Below are 14,248 nucleotides of genomic sequence, written 5' to 3'. Positions count from 1 at the left end.
CCCCACATATACTATAAATAAAGGTCTTTATTTCAATAACTCTTATGATTTCACATATATTTGTTAGATATAGACATATATTTTTAGTTGTTGTAAATGACTTTTAAAACGTATATATTTTCAACTATTTAGTGAAATCATATGGATATTATTTAACTGTGATAAACTGATGATAAATTCATCTATTAGGCTAAACTTCTATTAATTCTAATGGTAAATATAATCAAACTCATTCTCTGCAAATGTTATGTATATACCTTCCATGAATAAAGGCGGTAGGGTTTCTATCTCTTTAATCTTTACATATTTTATTCTTTTTCTAAGAAATCCAGTACAATGTTGGCTGGAAATTCTTATGGTTCTCTTAAATAATGGAAATGCTTTTACTGTATCATTTTAGGTATAAGTTTTTCAGTCGGATTTTTTGTAATTTTTAAGTTTTCACATATACAATTTTTGAATTTTGTCAGTATTGTGATGATTATATCTTTATTTTCTATTTGCTGTGTTTATGCCATGAGTTATATTAGTATTCTTTCCAATGTTGAACTAACTTTGCATTTCTGGGTTAAATCCAACTTGTTCATTATATATTATCATTTTTATTTTTTACTATGTTTGGGTTGCTAATATTTGCAATTATGTCATGAATGAATTTGACCTGTAATTTATTCTCTTACATTGTCTTTGATTTCAGTAGCAAAGTTAGGGAGTATTGTCTCTTTTACTGTCTTCTAAGGGAGTATAAATAATACTGGAATTTTGTTCCAGTATACCTCCTAGACCTATTTTCTGCTTAATGGAGAAGATTTTCACTATTGATCAATTTTCACATAGAATAATTCCATATAATTCAAGTATTTTCTTTCATTGTTAGTATTAGAAAGTTATGGTTTTCTAGAAAATTTTTTTTTTTTTTTTTTTTTTTTTTTTTTTTTTTTGAGACGGAGTCTCACGCTGTTGCCCAGGCTGGAGTGCAGTGGCGCGATCTCGGCTCACTGCAAGCTCCGCCTCCCGGGTTCCCGCCATTCTCCTGCCTCAGCCTCCTGAGTAGCTGGGACTACAGGCGCCCGCCACCGCGCCCGGCTAATTTTTTGTATTTTTAGTAGAGACGGGGTTTCACTGTGGTCTCGATCTCCTGACCTTGTGATCCGCCCGCCTCGGCCTCCCAAAGTGCTGGGATTACAGGTTTGAGCCACCGCGCCCGGCTAGAAAATTTTTTCTCTTAAGTTTTCATATTTGTTGTCATATACTACTTAACTATCCTATAAACCTTTGATCTATTGGAAGTAATAATCACTGTTTCATCTCTTAATACTTTTTGTTAGTGCTTTTACTCCTTTTTATTGATTTTGCTAAAGTTGTATCAATTGTATGAGCTTTTCCTAGGAGCCAGTTTTTGGCTTTGTTGATCCTATTAGATCTTTGATTTGCATTTTATTTAATTTCACTCATCTTTATTTTTTCTTTCCTTTTGCTTTCTTTGCATGCATTCTGTTGTCATTTCTCTAACTACTTAAGTTGAATACATATCTCACCATTTTTGGCCTTTTTTCTTTTCTAACATAAACATCTTAGGCCATAGATCTCCTTCAAAATACTATTTTAGCCATATTTATCAAGTGTTAGTATGTGGGTTTCTAAAAATCATTCAATTTCAAATATTTTCTAATTTCTCTTATAATTGTCTTTTCCTAAACGATAGGCTTTATTTTGATTTCCAAATGTCCACTGTTTTTCTGTTATCATTAATGGTTTGGAACTTATTTGCCTTAAAATCAAAGAATGTATTCTGTAATAGAATTTTGAATAGAAATTGATTGAAATTTATTGAGACTTGTTATGTGATCTTGTAGGTGATCAAATTTTGTAAATGTTCCATTTGGACATTAAAAAATGTGTATTATATCTTTTTGTGTATGACATTATATGGATGTCCGTTAGAATAAGCTTGAATACTTGCCAAATATGAAGGATGTGTTAAAATCTCCCACAATGATGGCAAATACATCAATTCTTCTTTGTAGTTCTATTAATATTTCCTCCATATGTTTTGAGGCTGTTAGGAGATACATTCATCTTCCAGGGATGCAAATATAATATAAGGCTATTTGAATTTAAGGTAAGCAATGAATAATTTTTTAGTATGAGTATAATTTTTTAGTATGCAATATCCGGGACAGACTTATATTTAAGAAAATATGTTATTTATCTAAAATTAAAATATAGCCAGATGTTCTGTATTTTTATTTGCTGATGATTCTGTCCATCCTCTGGAGAATTAAACCTTTTATCAGCACATAATGGCTTCTTTATGTCTAGCTAAAAGCGATATTGACTTTCTTCTTTCTCTTCCCCACACTTTCCTGCCTCCTCCTTCTCTTTATCTTTCCCTTCCACTTCCTCATCCTTTCCCCCCTTCCTCTCCTCCTCCTTTTCATCCTCTTCTTTTTCGCTTTCCCCTCTTATTTTTCCCACGCTCCCTCTTCCTTCCTTTGCCCTCCCCTTTTCCTCTTCCCTTCCGCTGTTGTCTGGTAAATCTTTTTTCATCATTTTCTTCTCTTTTCCTTATTTTTACTTTTAAAAATGTTATTTATGTAATTTCTCATAGAGATCGGATTTTGTTATGTTGCCCAAGCTATTCTCAAGCTCCTGACGTCAAGCAATCCTCCCACCTCAGCCTCCCAAAGTTCTGGGATTATAGGTGTGAGTCACTACCATGCCTGGCCCATCATTTTACTTTCAACTTTCTCATGTCTTTATGTTTTAGATGTATCTTTTTAAAATAATGTATAACTAGACTTTCTCAGTTTGACAGTCTTTGCCTCTTAACTAGTTTATACTGTCTATAATAATGGACATATTTGGATTTATCTCTATCTTTTTATTTTCCATTTTGGATTTTCTATTTCTCCTGATTTTTCCATTTTCCTTGTTTTTTGTTTTTTGTTTTTTTCTTTGACTTTAGACTTTTGGGTTGGGGATTTTTGTTTTTTCTCTTTTATTCATTGTACTTGAGATTTATTACAGTTCTCTAACCTGAAAATTGATTTATTTCATTAATTGAGGGAATTTCTTAACCATTATCTATTTCAATACTGCCTCTTTCCTATTTTCTTTATTTTCTTATTTTGGAACTCTTGCATGATTTAAGTTGGACCTTATCACTCTGACTGCTCTTTTTGCTAGTCTCTGCTGTTTTCCATCTCATTCTCTCTCCGTCCTACAGTTTATGATTTCTTCACTTCTATCTTCCAGTCCACTAGTACTCTCTTTAGCTGATCCTTTCTCCTATTGAATTCATACACTTACTTTCTAATTTCAATTATGATTTTTTTTATTTTCAAAAATTCTCTTTTTTTTTTTATTTTTAAAAATCTTTCTGGTCAGTTTTGATAGTCTCTTTTTCTTCGCATTACTTTCCACAAATTCTTTTACTTACTTGAACGCATTAAATATTTTATAATCTCTATCTGATAATTCTAAACTCTGCATTCTTGGAAGTCCTAAATCTGCAGTTTATTGTCTCAGCTGACCCTTGCTCAGGAAAGTTGGCCTCAAGTGTTTAGTAAGTTCTTATTTTGAGCCTTTGTTCCTTAGAATTTCACGAGTGGAACTTATTTGAAGGTTGTGTTTAAAGCAGATTCTCCCAGTGACAGTTCACGTTCACTTCTGCCAGGCACTTGAGAACATTATCAACTTAGGGCAACTATAACTCAAACTTTTGGCCTGCAGTTTGGGAAGCCACATAGGCAGTGTAGTTTTAGGCCCCAAACCTGTTTGGAGAGGTGGTTGGGGATATGAAGAGGAGATACTTTCTGCTGTCTGCTCAGAACCAATGAAGAGAGTGGCAAATTGTCTTCCTCTGTTATGCATGATTTTAATATAAATTGCACTGGAAAGGGTTTCTCTCACAACCGAGTTTATTGTATTGCTGAAAAATGAAATTTAAATCTTATTGATGCAAATTTGTAAAGGGATTCCTATTGCAAGTCGACATGCAACAAATAAACACACTTTAAAATTATTTAAAATAAATAGCAGACTCCAAAAGGTATACCATTCTCTAACTGTAACTTCATTATTTGGATCTGTGTTTACTTATAAAATTATTTTTCTTTTTAAATACCAACTCAATAATTATCTTAAATACACTAATGTGTCACATTGAGATGTGACTTTTTTTCACTATAGCAGTTTAGCTAAGGCACAAAATACTTTTTTTGTAGAACAGCATTTTATGGTAGAATTATCATAGTAACCAGATTCCAAAACACTTCCTGAAGAGCCTTGTCTCATTGCATGCAAGTCCTTGTATAGGCCCCTCCCACTGTCTCCAAATGAGGCTGACCTTTGCAACCATTAGGATAATATGGGAATTATAATATGAGGATTTCAAGGCTAGGTCATAAGAAAACATTGGGACTTCTTTCTTGACCTGGATCATTCACTCTGGGTTAAGCCAGTCATAATGTCACAAGGGCAGTTAAGCAACCCAATGGAAAAGTCTCCTGTCAAGCCAGCACCTGTTTATCTGCCATGTAAATAAGTAGATCCTCCAGCTCAGCCAAGCCTTCAGATGTTTACGTCCCTGCCCAGCATCCTCACTATAGCCTTATGAGAGACTCCTAGCTAGAACCACCAAGCAAATATTTTCCTGAATTCCTGGCCTACAGAAACTATATGAGATAATATATGTTTACTGCTGCTGTAAGCCACTACATTCTGGAGTACTTTGTTATTGTAGCAAAAATAATAATAATAATAATAAAAATATTTACTACACAAGTTAAGTATGCTGCTTTTTCATTTAACTGACAATTTTATTATGCTTTTTTTTGTTGTTTTGAACAACAAACTGGTGATCTCATCAGGACATCTATTAGAATAACAAGATCCATATAGGGACTGAACTCAGCTTAGAAACTCTTGCTGCTTACACACAATGGCCGCACACTGGCAAGAGTCACCTATCTCTGGGTGGCAGGGATATGTCTGTGATACACTGATGGTGGGCTCAAGCAATAACTACGGTAAACATCTGCTGTGTTTATAACAAAAGTCCTACCTGTGGACCACTAGTTTAACACACACACGCGCGCGCACGCACACACACATACACACAGAATCATAAAGCAGTTCTTCTGGAGGCTTTGTGTGGTTTGAGTCCCTGTTGTACTTCACAGGATGTATCTCCAAAGGTATTGATCGCATTACTTATTTCATGTAGCTTGTAACCCTTTTATGTGCTCTGTAGGATGCGAATGATGAGACTATAGAAAAAGCCGTAGGGCTGACATTTTTCTCTCTTTCATTCATCTTCCTACCACTCAGTGTTTTTTTTTTTTCTGAGCCCTGTGTTCCCTCCATATCTGATTCTCTCCTGCACTCCCCTCTGTCATTCTCTTTTCTATTCGCCTACTAACAGAATCTGCTTTTTAGGGAGAGCCTTCTATTAGTGATGAGATAAATGTAAATTCCTCCACAATCTGGATTAAAACTATCTTTCTAGCCTTTTCTCTCATTCTGCTGCCCCATGTAAATCCTTCATTCTAGCCAAAATATCCCCTTCCTATCTTCACCTATTTCTGCTGATCCTTTCACTCATGCTATGTTTTCCCATAGGGGATTCCCTCCATATGGTCCATGCATGTGTTATTACCCTTTGCAGAGCAGCTCTGAAGCATGTCCTCCATGAAGTATTCTCTCATTGTCATAGTGACATCTGTTTTCCCTTTCTCAACTACTATAGGAGTCATTTGAACTACCCCTTTGCCTCCCGAGACTCATAGCTAGTTTTTGACTAATGCTTGTGCCTGATTTACAACACCCTCCTTCTAACCCCTGTAACCCTAAACACACATAAGCCTCACTTCTCCTCTGTCCATCTAGTTTTTATGTCCTTTGAAGACAGGAATGGTGTCATCTTTGTCTTCTCCACTGCTCTCAGCACAGTGTATTCTTTGTACCTAGTCCTTGTTCTGGAGAGAATAAGCCAGGTGGCAAGGACTAAGCACCTCTAGAATAGGCCACGCTGTGTGTGGAGGCCAAGGCCCTCAAGGGAGCAGTAAAGAACCAGTTGTTTAGAGTTCATCAGCAGAAGTAATTAATATTTGGTCCTTAAGGATTTATCAGATGGTCCTAGGAGTAAGTTAAACATAGAAAGTGGGAAGGAGACAAATGGAAATTTTTTGGAATTTAGTCTGAATGAGATCAGGAACCTGAAACAGAAACCAGTCACATGAAGATTCAAATGGGGCAAAACCCAGGAAGTCCCTACAAGGAGAGGCGTGAAGGTCCCCAAACACATGTGTAAGAGCTAGAATTCAGATGGTCAAGAGGCAAAGTCTAGGCCACGTTCATGAATTTTTTTCAATTAAACAGTGAATTAATTTTATTTATTTTTAATTTGCTCATTTTATTCCTATCCTGTTTTTTAATTGAAAACTTGGAAACGTTACAAATATTTTAAATGCTACAAAGTATAATACCTCCACAGAGTGAAAATGTTGATCAGTCTCAGAGGAAGATTTTATCTTTGTCATTTTTTAAAAATCATGTTTTTCTGACTCTCTACTTTCTTGTAGTTACTTTATTCAAGTTCACATTTTGACAAAAAACAAACAAACAAACAAACAAACAAACAAAGAAAAGAGCTAGGCTCAGTGATTGGTAAACCAAGATATAAGACTCAGCAGAAGGGGCAGGAAACCAAGCGTGGTCTGGGTCAAATTACTCTAAAACTTGGCTGGACTTTAAAAAATCAAATTACAATTTATTTACAAATGTAAGACACAATCTTAAATAAAATATTAACAAATAGAATTCAACTTACATTTAAAAAATGATAGTACATCTTTTTTTAAAATGGAGTTTATTTCAGAAATATATAAATGCAGTTCAATATTAAGAAATATATTTATCACAAGCAGAAACATGATATACAAGAAGGAAAAATATACATTCTTTTTATAGATTAAAAAAATGCCTTTAAACAAAGTCCAATATCCATTCTTGATGAGAACATTTAATAAAATGTACAATTTCTTAACATAATAATATTTTATACAGGGAGTATTATTCAATGCTATTTAGACAAGATAATTAATTAGTCATGAAATTTGAAATGATAAAGTTATTACTATTTCTAGAGATTTGAATTACAAAACTGACAATCTTGAGATTCAACAAAAAAGTACTATAAGTGATGGGTCCTCAGTAACAAATTGTGGTGTAAAATTAATATGCATAAAGTGATGTCCTTCAGAAACACAAACGATAAATAACTGAAAAAGCTAATGAAAGAATATACCACCTACATTGGCAACAAGATGATAAAACAGGAACATATTTAACAATAAATTTATACAACTTTATGGGAAGTACATTAAAACATTCCTGAAGAACACACATACACATACACAAAAACACAAGAGTTTTAGGACATTAACTTCTTGAATAGAAAGATTCAAAATTGTAAAGATTTCAGTTCTTCCTAAAGTAATTGATACATTTAATGTGCTTTCATTAAAATATTAGTAGTCCTATTCCTTTAATTTGCCTTTCTTCTGATCTTAAGCAAATCAAATTTGTCTTGACAAATAGGATAGTGACCTCTCAAATTTATCTTCTCTCCTGCTATTGAATTATAACTTGACTAATATTAGCATGAGGCCAAGAAGATTAGCACATGCCTAGTGATGGATGAAAAGAGAAAGAAGGGAAGAAGAAAGAGAAGAAGGGAAGGAATGAAGAATAAAAGAACATGTAGATTCTAAAGTTAATATGAAAAAAATGACAAAAGAAAAAATAGCCAAGAAATATCTTGGAAAGAAGAGTAATTACGTTATCAGATACTAAAACATATTTTAAAGCTTCCATGATTACCACAGTGTGGCATGTAAATAGAATAGTCTAGATAAGAGACTAGAAAATCCACGAATAGACTCAAATACATGTAGAAATTTGGTATATAATAAAGATGGCAGCTCAGATCAGTGAGGTAAGTATGAACTTTTGAATACACATTGTTGAGACACTTGGCACATTTTGGTACAACTGGAATTCCCAAGAACAGTTGTTAGTTTTAAAAGTGGTATTTCTTAAAGTGTGTTTCTCAAATCATCTCATTAAAAAAATCAGTTACATGTTGAAATGAAGATTCTGAGATCCAATTGAATCACCCACTGAATTAAAAACTATTAAGGTAGCTCCTGAGAACTTGAATCTTAATTTCAGGTAATTAATTTCAGGTAATTCTGATGGACACAGTGTGGGTGGTAACTGCTGCTTTAAAGGGTCAAACCTGGCTGAAGGCAGTGCCCTGGCTGAGAGCAGCATGACAAATTAACTTGTCTCCTTAGCTCATGGGTGGTTGTATCCATCCTGATCCTCAGCTCTTCCTGATTTTTTTTCTGCTTGGGTCAACAGCTTTCATGCCTACATCTGGCCAATTGCAGGCAATTGGAAAAGGGCATTGAGGTCCTGACCTATTCTGCGTGGCTGAAGTACACTAGGTCCTCACTTAACATTGTGGATGAGTTCTTGGAAACTGCTACTTTAAGCAAAAATGATCATTAATGAAACCAATTTTACTACAGGCTAATTGATATAAATAAGAGCTAAGTTCCTACAGCATATTTCTTGTCACAAAAACATTACCAAGTTTCTAAATAAAAACTAAAACACATCTAATATTAAACATGAAAATAAATTTGAGCTATGTATACATTTAAGAGAGATTAATAAACATAAATAGGATAATTATTCACTCAATTATTCCAGTTCAGGGTTGCAGGTGGCCAGAGCTCTTCCAGCAGCACAGGGCTGAGATCCAACCCCGGCTAGGACACCATCCCATTGCCCTCATTCTTTCTATGTCATCTTTTTGCTAGTTTAAATAATACATTTCCTAGTTTGAATATTTAATTTTATTGCTTGTGGAAAGAAGTCAGATGATTCAAAAGTAGAGATGATGCGCCCTTTAAGTCATTTTCATTGCCAAATTGTTTCTTTCTGTAATGTAGAAGTTGCTATGGCAGTGACTAGACACTTGGTGGTCAGTTTTACAGACTACCGTTGGAAGTGTATGATGAAACAATACATAGTACAACCTCAAGTGACTGTCTTAGAGGATGTGTTTAATAGCGTGGGATGGTATCAAAGAATTGATGGCTTCTCTGCAGAAGGAAGTCTGCTTTCTGACCTAAACCTAGGATGACTTAACAACCTTCATGTCCTACCACTTATGGTATAAATTTGAACATACTGGCCTGGCACAGTGGCTCACGCCTGTAATCCCAGTACTCTGGGAAGCTGAGGCCGGCAGATCACCTGAGGTCGGGAGTTCGAGACCAGCCTGGCCAACATGGAGAAACCCCGTCTGTACTGAAAATACAGAAGTTAGCCAGATGTGGTGGCTGGTGCCTATAATCCCAGCTATTCAGGAGGCTGAGGCAGGAGAATCGCTTGAACCCAGGAAGCGGGCGTTGCGGTGAGCCGAGATCGTGCCATTGCACTCCAGCCTGGGCAACAAGAGCAAGACTCCATCTCAAAAAAAAAAAAAAATTTTTTTTTTTTTAACATATCTGAAGTGAAGATACCATCTAGATAGAAAAGCCAACTCCAGAGCAAATTGGGCAGTAAAGATTTTGGAGAACAGTTCTTGCATTTGTCCAATTCTGCACTATAATATGAAAAAAGAGCTGTCTAAATGTGGGTGAGAAAGAAAATCCTCTGAGAAGTTATAGAAGTTAACTCTGAGAAGTGATAGTTAGAAAGGCTAGAGAGCCTCTACAGTTGAGATCAAATTGATAGTTCTAGTGCAAGGACACGGAAGATTAGCTGCAAATTGAGCAAAACAAGGCACACTATAAAAATAAAAGGTTCTGAAGAAATCAAGTTCTAATGCTAAAAGGAATAAGAAATGACAATTCTCAGAAGAAGAAATGCAAATAGATAATAAAATATAAAAAGTTCCACCTTTCTAATAATAAATTTTACCAAATTATCAACAGTTTTTTAAAATAAAAATCAGTTTTGGTAAAGAGAAGGTAAAATTCACAGTAGAAGTTTAGCTCCCAGTAGGAGTTTAAATAAGCAACACATTTCTGGAAAGCAATTTAGGAATATGTATTAAGAGCCATAAACATGTTTATTATACTCTTTGAGTAAATTTAGCACAAAGTTATATAAAAAAAATCATGTACCAGGATATGTATTTTTATTTATAAGCAATAAAATTCATTAAATCTAATCATAAAGCAAAAATGGTGTTGTGCAGGCAGTAAAATTATGTTTTCCTTAGTAAGGTGTGAAAATGTACCTAATATATTATCTTTAAAGACACACTCATTCAGTGTCATGATCAGACTATTACATTTAGCAATCGACAGCATGGGTGCAAAAAGTAAAAAATATTCTACACTGAAACCTTTTGTTGGAATGATTGACACTTTCCACAGAGCAGAAACTAAAATAACCTATTATACAATTAGTCACCACTACAGCCCTAGAGATTTTTACCCATACACATGAGTATTGTCTAAAACATGTCTTCTTTGTAGCAGCTAGGCCCTGCCACCACTGTGCTTGGCTGAGTTCACAGACCTGTTGTAATCTGTAATTTCCTTGTCATGTCTCTGGCTAATTGCCAAAATCTCTGTAGTTTCCACCACCTCCAAAATTGTTTCCATCATTACCAAATCCATTATAGCCATCCCCACTGCCACAATATCCACCACCACCACAACTGCCACCAAACCCACCATGACTACTGAAGTTTCCTCCATGACCAAAGCTGTCATTCCCACCAAAACCACTTCCATGACCACCACCAAAGTTTCTAGAACCACCTCGAACTTTTGGCTGGATGAAGCAATAGCTTTGATAGGGCTTTCCTTACTTCAAGGCTGTGGCCATTGATAGTACAGTAATTCTGAATGATAATCTTATCCACGGAGTCATGGCTCTCAAAGGTTACAAAAGCAAAGCCCCTTTTCTTGCCACTGCCTCCGTCAGTCATGATTTAAATCACTTCCATTTTTCCATGCTGTTCAAAATAGTCTCTTAACTGATGTCCTTTGGTATCTTCTTTAATGCCACCAACAAAGATCTTTTTCACAGTTAAGTGGGCATCTGGTCTCTTGAGACAGCTCTGTTTGGTTCCGCAACTCTTCCATCCCCCTTGTGTGGCCTTGTATTCATGGCTGCTTCCACCCCTTCCACAGTGGCACATGTGACAACCCCAAAGACCCTGGAGTGCTTGGCATTTGGATCTCTCATTACCACACAGTCTGTGAGCATTTTCCATTGCTCAGAATAGCTCCTCAGACTCTCATCGATTGTTTCAAAGTTCAACCCTCCAATGAGGAGCTTCCACAGCTGTTTGGGCTCTTTAGGAGACTCTGACTTAGACATGATTGCAGTGGGAAGGAGACTTTAGTGATGCTTCTTCAGTGGCATCCACAGGCAGAAAACCCTAAGGTGTCATTTTTTAAATTAAAAAATGGTACTCTACAAAAATGTCCTGGTGGTCAAAATGGGCAGATATGAAAAGTACACTCCCATTACAATAAGTTGTATTAGTAAAGTAACTATTCCTGACTGGGAATGTGGTAAAAAATTGTATGCCTCTCCTAGAATTCCTGACAAGTAATAAATCTTCCAAGATTGCAATGCTCTGATTGCCGGAGCAGACTAGGGGGTCATGCTGCTGGAATTAAGATTTAGACTGGAGAAACATGCAGAACTAAAAAGATTCTTTAGTAAAGGTGATGTTCCAATCTAAAATTGCTTCTTAAGTTAGGTAAAGCAATGAGAATAGATTATGGTACCCAAACTTTCATTTATAAAAATGACTTTATTAATAATAGCAACAACAAACTAATGAAATCTCATATTACACTAATTACAGTTCTGTTATTCATTAGTTTGGAAAATGTATGACAAATAGTTTCTATGAATTCAGTAGTACTTTCAATTATTGGTATTTTGCCAATTGTAATAAAATCTACATGCAGTTGAAAGACAGAGGCTTACATATATGTGAGACAGTCTGCTTAGTCAGCCTATAATAAATGCACTGACTAGTATATGAATTCACAGATTACTTGCACTAATTTCGTGGCTTCCTAGAGGAAGTGGAAAGCAGTTAATTGTCACAACATAAATTGAAAAAAAAATCATCTTTCTCTCCTTTATTAAAAGCACACCAGATTTAGAAGAATGTAATCAGAGTTGGTGCATTGGAAATGGCAGAATTTCTGATTTCACCAAAATACCAGAACAAACTTTAGCAGCAAATATAGTTCCTATTACAATGCTTCCAGGCCTCAGGCAGGAAATAGAAGTCAAATTATTCTCAGCAAAATAATTGTTGGTTGTAGTGGTAGTTGCATATAATCCTAGAGAAAAAAATGATGGTTGTAGTGGTAGGTGCATATAATCCTAGAGAAAAATCCAAAACTATAACATGAGAATAGAGGGCAAAATAATTTAATGCCTGGGAAGTTATAGCTAACATAATTTCTTTACTGGCAGCATTTTAGTTGCTTTGCAACTCTCATTTCATCTAGTAAATCAGTGTCATTTCTTGTTTCTGGAGAAGGAAAAAGGTAAAGGTCAGATATAGCCATGGATTAAGAACTAAAGAAAGATGGCAGAATAAGAAGTCCTGGGTCTCCCTCCTCACAAACACACTGATTCAGCAAAAATTCATGAATAAATTATTTTGTGAGAAAGCCAGAAAATAACTGAGGTCTTCTGTACATGAGGTCAATGGGAAACCAGACTCACCAGTACTAAAAGGGAGATTCAGAACATCTTCTTGCCAGAACCCCAAACCCCAGCAATGACACCATAGAATCAAGAGGAGAATCTCTAGCTCTCAACTTCTCCTAGGGGATGAAAGCAACTAGTTTATGTACACAGAGCTTCAGCTTTTCTGAGGAGGGTCCCTAAGGACTGGCCTCTGTCTTTCCATTAGTGGAGCTCTGACAGGACCAGCCCGGACTATCTGCTTGAGGAAGAATGGAAATGGTGACACACTAGGCTGGTAGATACCATAGATCTTCTCCCTTGATCAGCAAAAAGTGAGTGAATAAAAAATATCCCAGCTCCCAGCATCCGCCTGAAGAGAAAAAGATTTAATCTGCACATCCAATGCCCCAACTTCTCTGGGCTTCCCAAAGAAATATCATCAGACTTACCAGTCTTAGAGCTTTGGCAGGTCCAGCATAGCCTAGCCACCTGGGAGATAATGAAGACAGTAGCATGTACTAGTAGACACCATAGCTCCCCACCCCTCAGCTCTGCACAGAGTAAACAGACAAAAACCCATAGTTCCTGCTTCTCTTTGGGAAGGGAAAAATTGTTAGAAGCCTCCAAAATCTCTGACTGGACTGACTTCTTCCAAAATCTGGGGAAGGAAATAGACATCGTATCTAAGAAGTTCAAAGAACACCAAATAAGGTGAACCCAAAGAAATGTACAACAAGCCACATTATAATCAAATTGTCAAAAGTCAGAGAGAATTTTGAAAGTAGCAAAAAGAAACTGACTTTTTACATACAAGAGAATATCCATAAGACTATTAGAAAATTTTACGGCAAAATCCTTACAGACCAGAAGGGGGATGATAAATACAAATTTCTGAAAGAAAACTGCCAACCAAGAATACTATATGTGCCAAACCTATCTTTCAAACAAAAGCTGAGGGAGTTTATCATGACTAGACCTATATTATAAGAAATGCTAAAGGGAATTCTCCAAGATGAAATTAAAAATGTTAGATAGCAACATAATAAGAAAATATGAAATTGGTTTATAAAAATAAATATATACACGACAGAATACTGTATTCCATGCAAATGGTAACCAAAAGAGAGAATAGGTGGCTGCACTTATCTCACAAAAAACAGACTTTAAGTGAAAACCATCACAAGATACAAAGAAGAACATTATGTAATAATAAAAGGATTCACCCACCAGGAAAAAAATAGTAATTGTAAATATATATGCACTCAATATCAGACTATATAAAAAAGTGTACATTAAAGAAACTGAAGGGAGAAATAGACAACAATACAATAATAGTAAGAGACCTAAATACCACACTTTCAATAATGGATAGAATATCTAGACAGAAGACTAATAAAGAAACAGAGGATTTGAACAGCACTATTAACCAAATAGCCCTAACAGTCATATGCAGAACAGTTCATCCAAAAACAGCAGAGTACACACTTTT

At 35.5% G+C, this 14,248-nt stretch overlaps 1 protein-coding gene and 1 pseudogene across 1 annotated transcript in view; one reads left to right on the top strand and one right to left on the bottom strand.

Annotated features, from left to right (window-relative positions):
* Positions 1–14,248, top strand: part of PPM1H (protein phosphatase, Mg2+/Mn2+ dependent 1H) — a 1,465,797-nt gene that overhangs the window by 795,854 nt on the left and 655,695 nt on the right. The gene's annotated exons all lie outside the window — the stretch shown is intronic.
* Positions 10,844–11,418, bottom strand: LOC126931624 (heterogeneous nuclear ribonucleoprotein A1-like; annotated as a pseudogene).

This window comes from Macaca thibetana, chromosome 11 (assembly GCF_024542745.1).
Source record: "Macaca thibetana thibetana isolate TM-01 chromosome 11, ASM2454274v1, whole genome shotgun sequence".
Classification (NCBI taxonomy): Eukaryota; Metazoa; Chordata; class Mammalia; order Primates; family Cercopithecidae; genus Macaca; species Macaca thibetana.
Note: the sequence above shows the minus strand (reverse complement) of the source record. Positions and strands in the feature narration are given on the sequence as shown.